Source organism: Galeopterus variegatus, unplaced genomic scaffold (assembly GCF_000696425.1).
Source record: "Galeopterus variegatus unplaced genomic scaffold, G_variegatus-3.0.2 Scaffold3629, whole genome shotgun sequence".
NCBI classification, from domain to species: Eukaryota; Metazoa; Chordata; class Mammalia; order Dermoptera; family Cynocephalidae; genus Galeopterus; species Galeopterus variegatus.
In genome coordinates this window covers 27,813-41,665 of record NW_007729740.1, presented here as the reverse complement: position 1 = coordinate 41,665, position 13,853 = coordinate 27,813, and the positions used below count along the sequence as shown (strand labels likewise).

Here is a 13,853-nt window from a genome sequence, read left to right as displayed (position 1 = left end):
TTAAATAGGGTTTTTTGTTTGTTTCTTGTGAAGAGCTTGTTTTGTTTTTAATTATTTCGACGCCAATTTAGAAATTAAATATTTTGGGGGTTAGGTCCTTGTGGGTAAATGAAAGGAAAAATCATTTTGGAATTCAGAAGTTTCTGTGGCCTAAAGAGAACCAACCAATTCTTCCTTCTGTGTAAATCCTCATTGTATGGCCAGTGTCAAATGCTGGGTAGACTTCACAGGAAGCCTGAAGGCAAAGCTGGGGGGTGTCATGCTCCCCACCCCCTTCTCCTCCCATCCTTCACTTTCTACTTACTCAGCCCCAATCAGCATTCCAAGAGGCTATGCAAGTTGATAAGTATTGGAAACTACAAATAAAATGTTTGCTTTCGTGTGTAAATGAATTTAAAACATAATCATTTGGCTTGATCTGTCCTGTAAGAGGATGCCCGCTCTTCACTTTATTACTGGTTTCATCTGCATTATAAAAATGACAAGCAGTTTACCTGGTCTATCAGATAATTCCTGCTGCTCTCTTTTCTTTTTTTTTCTTTTCTTTTCTTTTCTTTTTTTTCTTATTAATACCGTATTTATTTGTCTTCTCTCTGTCAAACCCGGAGCCAACCACTTTCCCCAGGTTGCCTGGGGAGATCTAGGAGAAGGAACATACAGGGAAGATGAGACACAGGAGAAAGAAATGTGGGAGGTGGAGGCAGCTCCTTCACATGGCAAGGAGGATGAGAAAGGCCACCATCAGGCAAAAGAGTCCCATGGCCTTTGAGAGGGCAAAGCCCAGAATGGTGTAGGAGAAGAGCTGTTGCTTCAGAGAAGGGTTCCTGGCATAACCAATGATGAGGCTCCCAAACACAGTGCCAATCCCAGCTCCAGAGCCAGCCATCCCAATTGTGGCAGCCCCAGCCCCAGTGAACTTGGCTGCTGTGTTGATGTCCCTTGAAATGGCACTGATTTGGAAGTTGCATCTAGGGACAAGGGAGTTCAGGGGACATGGGACTGCCAAGCTGCTGAGGCTCTCATCTGTCAGTATCTCTGGTTCTGCCAACCCCAAAGCACACAGTGGTTGGCTCAGCAACTGAGATGTGCTCCTGACCAAGGAGGTGATAGACACAAACTTGGAGCAAACATTACATTTTCAGGGAGTGAGGGGCTGTGGCTGTAGAGCTGCTCCCAGTGCAGAGAAGACAGAGAGGGGTGTGGGGCCCTGCTGCTTTCTAAACACACATTCTAGGCACTCAGAGAGTTCTTCCTTGGTTCCTCCTCCTGCCTCCCCTGCAACTCACATTAATGTCTTGTCTGGGATCTGCACACACCCCTAATTTGTGCGGCTCAGCCTGTCCTGCACATTAGCAAAAGAGATGGTCCCCTGTGGACCCTCAAGGCTCTCTCCATCACATATTATCATTTTCTCTTTAAAAAATAAAATACTCATCTTCCAGGAATCTTATATTCCTATCAACTTTCCTATCCTATCAATGTTCAAAAATTATAAGGAAAGAGAAATGGAATTGTTGGGAAAATTCAAAATTAATTCTTTCAGTAGTTTGTTTAGCCTTCAAAACAGAACCTGCTTATTGTATTAGCTTTACTGATAACCAACTGTTCTACACTCCCACTTCTGTAAACTGTGCTTGCTTATTGCAATAGCTACTTGAATGATGAGAAAATGAAACACATTACTACACTAGGTACACAAATGCTGCAAAAGTGAAAGAGTCCACCATATAAACCCTGTAAGACCTAAATTCGGGGCTCAGATCTTGGAGCACTAGCTCATCTGGGCCTGCCTCTGTAATAAAATACCTGATTCTCCAACCCTTTAAGTGGCAGCCGCTTCTTTGTCAAGTCTGTTCCATAACACAATGAGAGGTAGAATTCAGGACTGAAAGCTTTTCTTGAAAGGTTGTTGCTGTTACTCTTACATATATTTTACTACTAAAGATTTTTCTTAGCATTTCCTATTCTGAGAGTAATATGCATTCATTGTATCAAAATGAGAAAATTCTGAAACACAAAAAAGAATAAAAGCCACTCATGTTTCTTTATATTGCTCCAGTTTCTGAGAAAGATCCCACATTCTTCATGTACATAATAGGCAAATTGGTATTTTAAAATTGGGCTAATGACAAACACTCTCTCCTGGACCAAGTCTGGCTCCTCTGAGCTTTACTTTTCAATTAGGCCTGTGTTAGAACCAGTTTTAGCAAGAATCCTATCAAGTCAATTCAGACAGAATCTCCCACCCTCCATAACTGGTCACCCTCAACATCTGACCACATCCTCATCCCCCACCATCTCCCAGACAATGTCTGATCACCCTGGCCTAACTTAAGTACAGTTTAACAAGAATTGTCCTACCCTCAAAGTAAAGTTCAACCCTGAAACCCTGCACTCTGTTCCTTGGCTATAAATCCCCATTTTTCTTTGTTGTATTCATAATTGAGCACAGTATCTCTCCCCTACTGCAAAACCACATTGTAGTAGTTCCTACACCTCGCTCAACATCCTTAAAGTCTATGTTATTGTTTTAACAAGTGTCAGAATATTTTTTCTTTAATATTTTAAAAAGAAAACCTCTAAACAAATAAATTTAACATAGTTTATATGAGTATTAAAGGTTTCATGAACCGGGCAGCACTCAAAACTAGAAGAGGTTCAGAAAGCTGTACTTTAGCAGCTTCCTAAGCAGCAAGCTTTCATAGGTTGAACTCAGAAGCAAAGTAATGACTTGATTGGCTACTGCAAGGCATTTGCCTTATCTGGATATGATCCAGTGGAAACTTCCCAGTTAGAAGTTAGTTGGCTATTTCTGATGGGCTAAACATAAGTTTTGTGTTATTGTTTACATTGAATTGGGTTTGGGTTTACTTATGTAGAAACCCAAGGCACTGGAACTGTCTCAGCCTAATGGCCTCCCAATTAATTATCTTAACAACATTAATATGGTACTTTTGTGTCCCCTCCAGTGCCAGTTTTTCCCAGCTGTCCTAGGTTGAGAGGTACCAGTCAGATTTAACCTCTGTGGAAAGACAAATCTGTTGTTAACCTAGTCAGAGTTAAGGAAGACCACTTTGTGGTGATTCACTCCTTATTTTTTGTGCCATCACTCTCTCTGAAAATCTATTTTCCCCACATTTATCATTTGTAGTAATGGCTTTTGAAAATCAAACACAGGTATTTGGTGGGGAGGGGCAGGTTAGAGTGGGAACACAGATGGATAGGAAGTTAACTCTCCCCATGGATATAAATTTGTCTCAAAGACCTATAGTAAAGATAATCCTAATGGTTTCACACAGCATGCTATTGTGGGCATTATATGGAGTAAAGGTTAAGAAATTAACTTGAGGAGACAGGTCTTGACGTGGCATGTCTCTCAGAAGAAACTCCTGGGATTCTTTCATGAATTTATACTTTTGGAGAGCAAAATTTTGAAAGTCATATAAATATTAATATGAAAAAATTTAGAATAATTGAATTTGGAAAGTATTCTTTCAAGTATACAAGTTCCTTACATGGCTCAAACACAAAAGCCAAATGAGTGGGCCCCCTAGTAGGACCAGAGTTTAAGGAAAAATATTCCTGAGTTTAAACAAACAATTCAAATAAGACCTAAAATTCCACAAGATAATTATTCCTGTTAAAGTTACAAAGAAAAAGACATATAAGTGCTAATTTAACATCAACAAATCAACAAGAAGATGCACCTCTTCCTGTAGTAGTGGGCATAATAAAGTGAGGGGGACACTAATACTTGTTTTGTACCCTGAAATTATTCATCTTAGGGAATTTGTAACAAATTAGGCAAATGGGAATCTCCCGTTTATTTACGGAACACCCTGGCTATTATTTTTGTTTGTTTGTTTAAATTTCTTTGAAAGATATTGATTGAACATTCACTTCCTTGGCTGATAATGTCTTTGTATCTGTTTCAAAAGACGTAGGCAACATAAACGGGAGAGTCACTTGAAGTAAACTCTGCCTTATCTATTGATGGGATTTAGAATGTGACACTCCTGGGCCGGCCCAGTGGCGCACTGCTACAGTGCGCCACTTGGGAGCGCGGTGGCGCTCCCGCCAAGGGTTCGGATCCCACATACAGACCGGTTCCCGCTCACTGGCTGAGCGAGGTGCAGACGCAACACCGAGGGTTGTGATCCCGTTGCCGGTCCCGGTCTGGTACGGGCGCGACACTGAGGGTTGCGATCCATTGCCGGACACGAAAAAAGACAAAAAAAGGAAAAAAAAAAACAAAAAAAAGAATGTGACACTCCAAATATGGCATCGTAGCACACTGAATATTTCAGGTTGAAGAAATTTGAGAAACAGCAGGTGCTGAAAGGGTCTTCTGACCTTTCCCTTCTCTCCTAAAGCAGGTCATAAGACCCTCATGTGAGAGTTGCCCTCCCCATAATGAAAGGAAAGGAGCATCCTTATCTTCAAAGACGGAAGAGTGCTGAGAAGAATCTGCAGGAACAGATTCCATTGCTAGGGCTCCCCCATTTACTACCCTTAGTTCATACCCTTTTGTCTCACCATGTTTTTCCATGACTTTATACTCTTCATCAAGCCTAGTATAAAAATGCTCAGGCTTAGCCATTTCTTTGGGTTTTCATTTCCTTGCAAATGTTCCTGTGTAACACAAAACTTACATTAAATAAACTGGTATATTTTTCTCATGTTAGTCTGTCCTTTTTAGTGCAATTAACAGGGCCCTAGCCAGAGAACCTAAAAAGGCAGGGGGAAAAGGTTTTTTCCTCCCTGGCACTATCAACATTCTTCAGTGATATATCTGTTCTCCAAAAAGAGAAGAGATGTCAGGTAATGAATGATGGCTGATAAGTAACTATGTCCCTTAGGTTTTAACCTAGAAAAACCAAGACAAGACAGCTGTGTGGGTATGTCATTGTACCCAGCATTCTCCCCTGTGGAAAACCAACTCTGGCCCTGATCTGGTATCTGTACCAACTGAAGACAGACCAAGATGCTACTCCTCAGTTGTTTGGTCAGACAAAGGAAAGCAAAAAATACAGGTACACAGGCTGTCACTATTACCAGCAGCTCTCTAGAATGTTCTGAAAAACAAAGAGAGAAAACAGGGAGGAGAGTAAGAGGTCATATGAACATATCCACCAGATATTGGAGGCAAAGAGAGGAAAAGAAGCTGTCAAAGGTACAGCAATAAGAGGAAGTCTGAATAGGAGTGGAGTGGTAGAGAAACTGAGGCCGTGTCAGGGAAGACACTGCAGGATGGGTGGCAGGCACATGCACAAAGCGTGAGAGGAGAGGTGACCCTGTCTGAGATTCTTTGAGCTGTGACGATGCTGTCTTCCTCATTCATCTGAATATATTACTCACCTCTATATCATAGAATCTGTCCTAGGAACTGAGTTAAATGGAATGAAACATTAAAAATCCAACTGGTACAACTCCTACGGGAATTCTGCTAACCACTTGGCTGGAGATAAGTCTTGGATGCGGTAGCTTGTAAGCTTAGGAAACTCTTCGATTTCTTTCTAGATACATTGTCTTAGTCAGTTTGGGCTGCTATTACAGAATCCCACAGTTTCAGTGCTTATAAATAACAGCAATTTATTTCTCAGTTCTGGAGCCTGGGAAGTCCAAAATCAAGGCCCTGGCAGATTCAGAATCTGGTGAGGGCTGCTTTCTCCTATGTGGCTGTCTTCTCGATGACTCCTCACAGCATGGCAAAAGTGGGCAGGGAGCTTGCTGGGGACTCTTTTATGAGAGCATTAATCCCATTCATGAGGGCTCAGCCTTCATGACCTAATCACTTACTAAAGGCCCACCTCCTGATATCATCACATGGGGGATTAGTTTGCAACATATGAATTGGGGGAGAGGGGTGGGCATAACATGCAGTCTATTTGCATGGGTCACACCAAGCTCAAGGGAAAGATCATGAATTCACAATCTGAGTTCAGACATACTGATTGGGTGTGAGTGAGGGCAAATGAAGGTGAAATTGCAGGAGAAACAATGAAATCCCTTAGAAGAAAAACCATAATGAGAAAAGAGCTCTGCCTAATGGGAGCTTGGATATTGCTGTTGTGATTTATTCCAGTAGTGACTCTCTTCAGGATACCACTGTTGTGATAAATCACAACTGCAATATCCAAGCTCCCACTAGAAAGAGTCAAATTAGCAAAACCATTTTGATTAATAATTCCACTAAGCCCACACATGATGAGGGAGTGATCATTTTTCAAGGAAAGTATGGAATGCTATTAGAAAGAAAAATAGGAATGCACACTGGATAGGATAAAGCAATAGACATCCACTAGAAGCAACTGTCTGAAATATACTTGAATATTGATTATAGAAAAGTGAGAGTATCAGTATTAGCACTGAAAATAGAAAAATTTGAGCCTGCCTTTCTTTTCCAGAAATGATCTTCAAGAAGATCCTCAGCCTCTGAGTAAATAGCAGCAAAACCCAGAAATAAGGGTGCTGTATAATGGCAGTGAAAGTCTGCCTAGCTAACTGTATTCAAATATTGGCTCAGTATTTGCCACTTTGAAAGATTTGTATGCCCTTTCCTGGTTTTGTACAGCTACCATTGCCACATTATCACCTTTCTGATTTTTAGTATGATCTTCATTATTTCTTCATCTGCTCACAGACCTCCTCGCCAGCCCAGGTATCTCAACAATGCTAGACCTTCAGCAATGGTGACTTAGTTTTAGTGTCTAGTGAAACAGCAATCTTAATCATTGTGGAAATAATACTTTAACCTAATTATTCTCCAATATTTGGTGCCCAGGCACTCAGCTGTCATTGCGATTCCATGTTGGTCTGTCTATATAGATCTCAACAAAAACTAATTCTTATGATGCATTCAAGAAAAATCTAGGAACAGACTAAGCAGCCTTTCAACTATGTTTGTTTGGGCATTTAGAAGGTTTGGTCTGCTTTTGAAATGGCTCCCTTAAAGACCAAATGGGAAAAAGCCAAGAGCTCTGGGCAATACTTCAAAAGTCAACAGCTGCTCTGTACTCCCAGTCAATCCCAATTTGCCACTTGGCCGCTTGCTGAAGAGCTGTTTGTATGAGCATTTGATAGCATCATAGTGTATTCCCTAGTTCACTCATTGGCTTGTCAAGCTTTGGGCAGATATCTGGTACCACAGAAGTTTGGCTTTCCTGCAAAACAGCTTGTTACAAGGGAAAGAGTATTTGATTGGAAATCAAGAGTTCAGTTTCAGGTCTGAACTGCCCCTAATTACATATATGGTGTTGGGCAAGTCACTTAATGTCTTCCTTAGCTTTTTGGGTTTTGTTGTAGTTGCTGTTGTCGTTGTTGTTGTTAACATTTTATTATGTGAATTTCAAACATATGCAAACATAGAAAAAATAGAATAAGAAATCCCATGTACCTATAGTTTCAATAATTATCACCTTATGGTCAATTTTTTTTCATTTATACCCTACCTCCCCTTCTGAGTTATTATAAAACAAATTCCAGACTCATATCACTACATCCAAAAATATTTCAGAGTGTATCTCTAAAAGAGTAAGACTACTTTGTTTTTAAAGAGTCATGAGAACATTAAATACTAAAAAAAATAAAAATTATTATTCTCAAATATCCAGAGTGTTAAAATTTCTCTAATTGTCAAATTCTTAAAAATATTTTTTGAATAAGATCCAAATGATGTCCATAAAATTCATTTATTGAAATGTCTCTTAAGACTCATATAAACTATAGATTCCCTCTCTCTCTCCCTTTTCTTCTCTCCCTCTTTCTCTTTCCCTATCTTTCTCTCTCCCTCTCCTCTCTTTCAGTTTATTTAAGGGGAAAAATATAGGTGATTTTTCAATAGAATCTATCAGTCTGGACTTTGCTAATTGCATCCCTGTGATGGTATTTAACATGTTCCTCTGTCCCCTGTACTTCCTATAGTCAGATCTAGAAATGATAGTTTCAGGTACTGTTTTGATAAGAATTCTTCTTAGATGATATTGTGTACTTTCATTATGAGGCATATAATGTCTACTTTTGAATTATTAGCAGCCATTAATATTCACTATCTAATCTGCTTTTCTCATTGGGGTTGCGAAATGTTGATATACTAATTCTAGCATGCCTTCTATATTTACTAGCTATACTGCTTCTATAGACAGTAACTCCTCCTTGTAATCTATTTGGTTATGCTGAGGTATAGGTACACAGGAAAGGTGAGATACGTGCTTGAATTTTTCCTTGTATTTACAAGTTTTCAAAAATAATAAATTATTTCTCTAGCATCCTCCAAAGGAGAGCAATGAGGTTTTGCTTGTTTGATTGTTTATTTAAAGTTATTATACACTTCTTGGCTTAAAGATATTTGATGTGCTTTTATCCATTCTGGTTATTATTCTTATTTATGCCCAAATTGGTTAATGAGACCCTCTTAAGTTAGGCCACTAAGTCCTTGCAATACGACCCCAAAAAAGTCTTCAATAACTTTCTTCATTTCTAGTATGATGAAATCTTGTACATTTCACCAAACCTGCAATTAGTCATTTTTCTAAGGAGCCCTGGTTTGAACATAGATTTACATATTCAAAATGAGAATGTTTCCCTAATTTGTATTATGAAAAACTGTGAACATAAACAAAAGGAAAGCAAATGGCATAATGAACTACTTACTATCTATGCATCACCCAGCTTCAACAATTGCAACCCAAGTAAATTTTGTTTCATCTAGACTCGCACCTACTTCCCACCTACCACCCCATCCCTTCCCACTGAATTATTTTAAGCAAATCCCAGATGCCATAATATTTTATCTCAAGATATTTTGATATATACCTAAAAAATAAGTATCCTTTTCTTTAAATATAACTACAATTTTATTACCATACTGTATTAGTCTGTTTTTATGTTGCTATAACAGAACACCTGAGACTGGGTAATTTATACAGAAAAGAGGTTTATTTGGCATATGATTCTGGAAAAGAAGTTTATTTGGCATATGCATCTTTCATGGGCCTCAGGCTGCTTTTACTCATGGTAGAAAATGGCAGGGAAGCCAGCAGGTGGGAGCAGATCACACAGTAAGAGGAAGCAAGTGAGAGAGAGAGGGGAAGTGTCAGGGTTCCTCTAATGACCAGCTCTCATGGGAACTGATAGGGCAAGAACTCACTCACTACCACCCCCACCCCAGGGCGGGCATTAATATATTCATGAGAGATCTGCCCGCATGACCAAAACACCCCCTGATACTGCTACATTAGGGATCAGACTTCAACATGAGCATGGGATTGTGGAGGGGAAGCAACATATCCAAACTATATCACACACCTAAATAAACTAAGAGTAATTCCTTAATATCATCAAATACCCAAGAAAGTGTTCATATTTTTCAGGTTGTCTTACCTTTTTCTTAGTTTACTTGTTTGCATAAGGATGTAAATAAAGTGTTTAAAATTCAATTTGTTGATGTCTGCCTCTAGTATCTATCAATAAAAAGGTTCCCCCATCTTTTCCCCTCCTTGAAATTTATTTGTTGAACAAAATGGGAATTCAGACCTGTAAAATTTCCACAATCTAGATTTTGTTAATTGCACCTTCTTGGTGTTGCTTAATATGCTCCTCTGTCCCTGCTGTAACTATATAGCTCTCAGCAAAAACTAATTCTTATGATGCAATCAAGAAAACTACTAGTTAGATCTAGTTTTGTTCAGTGTATTAGTCCATTTCTGTTGGTTATAACAAAATACCTGAAACTAGGTAATTTGTAGAGAAACAATATTTATTGCTTACAGTTTCAGAGGCTGTGAAGCCCAAAGTCCAGGGAGTACATCTGGTGAGGTGACTCTACAGCAATGCAGGGTGTCACATGGTGAGAATGGCAGAGCTAACCTCCTCACTGGCTCTACTTTTAAAGCCCTCAGAGCCATGCCAATGAGCACCATCAAACCATGAAATGGATGGATCCATTTACTATGGCAGGATCCTCACAATCTAATCACCTGTTCAAGGCCCCCCCTTTAAATTACCATAGTAGGATTTCCTATCCTCAACCCCGTCACAGTCCCCAAGCTTCCAGCACATTAAACGTTGAGGGGACACAATTCAGTCCATTGAATTCTACCCTTGGCCACCCAAAACTCATGTCCTTTTCACATACAAATACATTTATTTCATCCACAAAATCATGATTGTTTCAACCCAAAAGTCCAAAGTCCCATCTGTGAAATCAAAACAAGTTATCTATTTCCAAGATACAATGGTGAGACAAACATACAGTACATATTCCTGTTCCAAAGGGAGAAATAGGCCAAAAGAGAGGGGTAACAGATTCTAAATAAGTCTGAAACCCGTAGGGCAGCATGAAATCTCAAAGCTGCTGAGTCATGTACCTTGACTCCATGTTTGACATCCTCTCAACACTGGTTTCGGGGTTAGGCCTCCAAGTCCTTGGGAAGCTCTGCTCCTATGGCTTTCTTGGTCTCCAGCCATACCTCAAGTCTCCCAGGCTGGTGTTACATGCTGGTAGCTCTACAATTCTGGGGTCTCCATGGTGCTCCTACTCTCCCTAGGCATGGCACTGGTAGGGTTTTCCTGCTGCAACTCCCACCCCCCATTTCCCCTAAGCATCTCTGTAGTGATGATTCTATGTGGTGACTCCACCCCTGTGACAGATCTCTTCCTGCGTCCCCAGGCTTTTCAATACATCCTTTGAAATCAGAAATTCTGGGAGCCTGCAGATTTAACACCATGTGAATGCCGCCAAGGCTTCTGGCTTGTATCTTCTAAAGCTGTGTGTCCAGACACACCTGGGGCCAATTTAACCACAGTTAGAGCAGTCAGGGTACTGGTGCTGGAAGCAGGGTGGTGCTGGGCAGTGAGCCCACAGAAGGTACCTCGTGCCTATTCCCCAACACCATTTCTCTCACTAGGCCTCTGGGTCTGTGATGGGAGGAGCAGCCTCAATGATCTCTGAAATGCCTTCAAGGTCTTTTTTCCCTTCTCTTGATAATCCTTTTCTTCTGTACTCATCTCCTTAGCAAAGAGTTGCTGGGCTACACCCTTGCTTTCATGGCCAGGCTGAGAGTTTTTCAATTTTTACTCTCTGCTTTCTTGTTAATTATAAATTTCAGCTTTACCTCATACCTTTGCTGCCATAACTTAGTATAGGCTGTTATAAATAGAAATCCAGCTTACCAAATGCTTTACTTCTTAGAAATGTCTACCACCAAATACCCTGGTTCAGCATCTTTCACATTCCATAAAACTTTTTGTAATGAGCAGAATGAAGCCAAGTTTTTTGCCAGTTCATAGCATGGGTGATCTTTGCCCCCATTTCCAATAAGCTCCTTCTCCTTTCTATCTGAGACCTCCTTAGAATGATCTTTATAGTCCATATTTCTATGAGCATTTTGGTCACCAACATTTAACCATCAGTTTCTAAGATATTCCAAGCATTCCCTGGTCTTTTTCTCTTTTAAACTCTCAGCAGCACCCAGGCTTTTTCTAGCCTATTCCTCCTCCAAATTCTTCCAGTCTCTGCCTAATACCCAATTCCAAAGACAGTTCCACATTCTCAAGTATTTGTTATAAGCAACACCCTACTCCTCTGGTACCAGTTTACTGTATTAGTCCATTTTTGCATAGCTATAACAAAATACCTGAGACTGGGTAATTTATAAATAAAAGAGATTTATTTGGCTCATGATTCTGAGAGAGCTGCATCTGGCACAGGATTCAGGCTGGTTCTACTCATGATGGAAAACTGCAGGCAGCCAGTGGGTGTGAGCACATTGCATGGTGAGAGGAAGCAAGAGAGGGGGTAGGGAGGTGCCACAGTCCTTTATACAACCAGCTCTGGTGGGAACTAATAGAGTGAGAACTCACTCACTACCCCACCCTCCCAAGAGAGGGCATTAATCTATTCATGAGGGATCTGTCCCCCATGGCTCAAACAGCTCACAACACTGCCACATTAGGGATCAGGCTTCAACATGAGCTTTGGGGAGATAACATATCCAAACTCTAGCAATCAAATTTAAAATTTTTTTGACAATAATACTTTTTAAATGATATGTGCTTGAATTAGAAGGACCCACTCAGCCATAAAAAAGAATGAAATTCTGCCATTTGCAGCAACATGCATGAGCTTGGAGAAAATTATGTTAAGTGGAATAAGCCAGGCACAGAGATGCAAATATCACATGTCCTCAGTCACAGGTGGGAAGGAGAGAGGGAGGGAGGGAGGGAGGGAGGAAGGAAGGGAGGAAGTGTGGAATATACTATAAAGCATATGTACTTTACAGGGCCTGGTTTTCCAAAGTCTTGCAGTTTCAAATACTGACCTTGCGGAGGACTGGAAATTTTCCTCAGGCTATAAGTCTCTGGTGTAAGATAAAGATTTGTGGCACAGCAAGGTTGCTGGCTCAAGGACAGACAGGTTACTGATGAAATGTGAAGATACTGGAAAATTGCTAGAGGGAGAAGGAATATTTGCTAAGATCAAGCTTTTGTTGATAGCCTAACTGGAATGTCATCTGCCTTGTTTCACTGAAAGTTACCAGCCTATATTGTTAAACTATAATCCCGGCCCAAAGTGATGCTCCTGTATGACTGGCCAAAGCAAGACACATAGCCATGCCTACCTTCAATCAGGTACATCTTCCATGTGCTCTGTAGGACAAACGAGCCAGATGTATCAGTTAAAACATGTAAAATCTACCACAAAAAAATGTTCAGAAAACGCAAAGAGAGAGAGAGGAAAATAGGAAGTGAGAGACGAAGCAAGTTAAATCCTGAGTTGTTTTGCTGCCGTAGAGAATTTCAACATACTTTTAGAATGGGTTTCATCAGAGTGACAAACGCTTTTACCTAGAATGCTTTCTGACTCTGGCAATAATCTTTTCCTTTATAGCTAGTTCACTTTAATCCTTAAAAAAACAAACAAGCAAATCGATGAAGGATATTCAATAGGTGTCAGCGTATCTAGGGCCTCTCACTTTAGAGCGAATGAGGGCACCAAGGAGCACTGCTATTAACAGTGTCTCTGCAAGAGTGAAACTGAAAACAAATTTACTTATAAAAAAAAAAGCAAACAATTTACTAAAAACCTTTCAGCTCTTCTTTCCAGTCTGAAAATTTTTTACAGAAACCTCCTGTATTAGTTTCCTGTGGCTGCTGTAAGAAATTAGCACAAACTTGGTAGCTAAAAATGGAAGATACTTATTTTCTTACAGGTCTGGAGGCCAGAAGTACAAAATCAAGGTGTCAGCAGAGGCTGGAGGGGAGATTGTTTTCCTTGCCTCTTCCAGCTTCTGGAGACGGTTGGCATTCCTTGGCTTGTGACTGAATCACTGTCGTTTTTGCTTCTGTCTTCAGATGGCTTTCTCCTCTGTGTCTGTCTCCTCTATGTGTCTCCTCTAAAGACCTATTATTGGATTTAGGGGTTACTTGAATAATCCAGGATAAACTCCCCTAAATCTTAATTACATATGCAAAGATCTTTTCCCAAATAAGGTAATATTCACAGGTCTTGGGGATTGGGAGGTAGGCATATCTTTGGGGGGGCAGAAGAGTTACCATTCAACCCATCACATTTTCAAAAGGAAATATTAACTTAGGATAAGAAGGGGCCGGCCCGGTGGTGCACTGGATAGTGCGCCGCTTGGGAAGCGCGGCGGCGCTCCCGTCCGAGGGTTCGGATCCCACATACAGACCGGCTCCCGCTCACTGGCTGAGCGAGGCGCGGGAGCAACGCCGAGGCTTGCGATCCCGTTGCCGGTCCCCGGTCCGGTACGGGGGCAACACTGAGGGTTGCGATCCGTTGCCGGACACGGAAAAAAAAAAACAAAAGACAAAAAAAAAAAAAAAAAAAAAAA

The 13,853-nt window shown here is 40.6% G+C and overlaps 1 pseudogene; it reads right to left on the bottom strand.

Annotated features, from left to right (window-relative positions):
- Positions 1-709: 709 nt before the first annotated feature.
- Positions 710-4,600, bottom strand: LOC103601213 (annotated as a pseudogene).
- Between the last annotated feature and the right edge of the window lie 9,253 nt (positions 4,601-13,853).